This window comes from Penaeus japonicus, unplaced genomic scaffold (assembly GCF_977035675.1).
Source record: "Penaeus japonicus unplaced genomic scaffold, GWHDUDI00000001_assembly GWHDUDI00000038, whole genome shotgun sequence".
Taxonomy (NCBI): Eukaryota; Metazoa; Arthropoda; class Malacostraca; order Decapoda; family Penaeidae; genus Penaeus; species Penaeus japonicus.
Genome location: NW_028234440.1, coordinates 13,514,194 through 13,516,505, shown reverse-complemented (window position 1 = coordinate 13,516,505; position 2,312 = coordinate 13,514,194).

Sequence of the window (2,312 nt, the reverse complement as noted above, 5' to 3'; positions counted from 1 at the left end):
TATGGGCGGGCATATAATGTGTATCGATATTTTTTCTTTTTCTGTATTCCTCTCCTCCTTTTCTTTAACTCCGCCACGCTCCTGATCCCGAAACAAAAATGATGACGAAAGAAAACGGGGTTGATAGCGGTCACGACAACCTTTTCTGAATTTTTTTCAACAATTATAAAAAAAAGGGGTCGAGCTTCCCATCGCAACGGTCAGCCGCTCGTGACGTCACAACATGGAGTCGCGCGCCAACATTTTGATTAAGGAATGAAGTGAAGCAATGCGGAGTTGCGTGAAGAAGGGGCGTTGCGTTACGCTCTTGTCTACGAGTCGCCATTACAGGCTGGGAGTTGTGGAGGCAAAATGACTTTCTTTTTGCTGTTTTCCTTCTTATTTTGCCGGTGTTTTTACTTGTTTTCATTTTTTTTTTTTTTTATTATTTCTTTAATTTGTCCCGTTCATCGTATTTCCTGTGTGTATATATAAATGTGTGTGCGTGTATGTATATATGTGTATATATATGTATATATATATATATATATATATATATATATATATATATATACCCTTCCCACAGTAGTCTTAAACAAATTTTCATTTTTCTTTGCCACTTTACTAATTCACATGTTTCCTTCCTCCCCTATCCTCCCCCCCCCCCTCCTCTTCCCCACCCATTCTTTCTTTCCCCACCCCCTCTCTTATCCCCTATCCCCCTATTGCCCAAATGCGGCAAGGGGAAAACTGTACATAAATCCTGTATTTCCACTCCCCATAGCATTGAGTGGTCTACAGGGAGGTTGGGGGTGGGAGGGAATCGGGCTGGGGGGGAGTGCGGAGTGAGGGGAGTGTTGGAGAAGTTGGGGGAAAGAAGCAAGATGAATGAATAGAGGGGAAGGGCAGGGGCTGGACTTTGGAAAATCCTTACGACATGGAAGGCCTTGAGTTACACTTAAACTTAATTCGTTTTTATTCTTCTCTTCCCTAGATATTTGCTTGTAATACTTCGCACGATTATATATACACACATGCACATCTATCTATCTATACATACATATATATGTGTATATATATATATATACATATATATATATATATATATATATATATATATATATATATACATATATATATATATATATATATATATATATATATATATATATATGCATATATACATATACATATATATATGCACACACACACACACACACACACACACACACACACACACACACACACACACACACACACACACACACACACACACACATATATATATATATATATATATGTATATATATATATATAAATTTTAAAAAAGTTTATTTTTACTATATACAGTGTATACACATTACTAGGCATAGGAACTATGCCTAAGAGAGAGGGAGAGATGGGTGTCTTTTTTATACAATAATCAAATATTTTCGCAAATCAAATTTCCAGCTCTTTTTCATGCAGATCATTTCATTAACCAGCAATATAAAACCGATATGATTTAGTTTCTTAACCTCAAAAGTAATCAAAATATTTCCACACCGTAGGAAACAGTTAAACGCCGTAATATGAGGCCAAATTTATGTTTCTTCTTGTTTTTTACAATTTACTCGGAATATCCCATATTTATTCCGTAACAGGAAGTGAAATGATTTATTGTGTACTTTTATTGAACCATACTTTGTGAGTAAATCGAGGAAAAGTGGTCAAATTAGTGCCAGAAATAAGCTGTTTGGTGAGTGAAGGTCGTTCTATATTTAATTCTATCCATTGTCCTTTCCTGTTTGAAAACCAGTATTAGAATACATAGACATAATGATTAACAAATTCTTAAGATAATTTCAGTTATGCTGAGGCTCGCAGTCCAAATATATATTTGAATGACGTTTATGGATATATACATATACATATATGTGTGTGTAACCAGAAAACACACGAATATGAAGACCCATTCGCTATATTGCTTCTTCAGGGCATACTACAAAAGAAATATAAAGTGGCTAATATAAGTGTTACAGTAGTCAGGTCACAACGGTGATTAGATGTACTTGTTTTTTTTTTTTTTTTTTTTTTTTTAATCGTATAAATCCCGCTTCTATCATCTTCCTTGTCGCGGGGCCAATCCTAATTTGATAATGGAGGCTTGAGGCCACTTGGGGAGATGTCCGTCGGAGTTAATGTGAACAACGAAGTCGCTCCCGATGGCAAGGCGTCGGAGGGCGCTGCGGCGTTTCCCGATATCTTGCCCATGGAGTCCACGTCCCGCTGTGTTTACTGATCACCTGATGTGGTGCCGATCTTGATCGCGTGTCCCACGAGGCCTCCAGGGC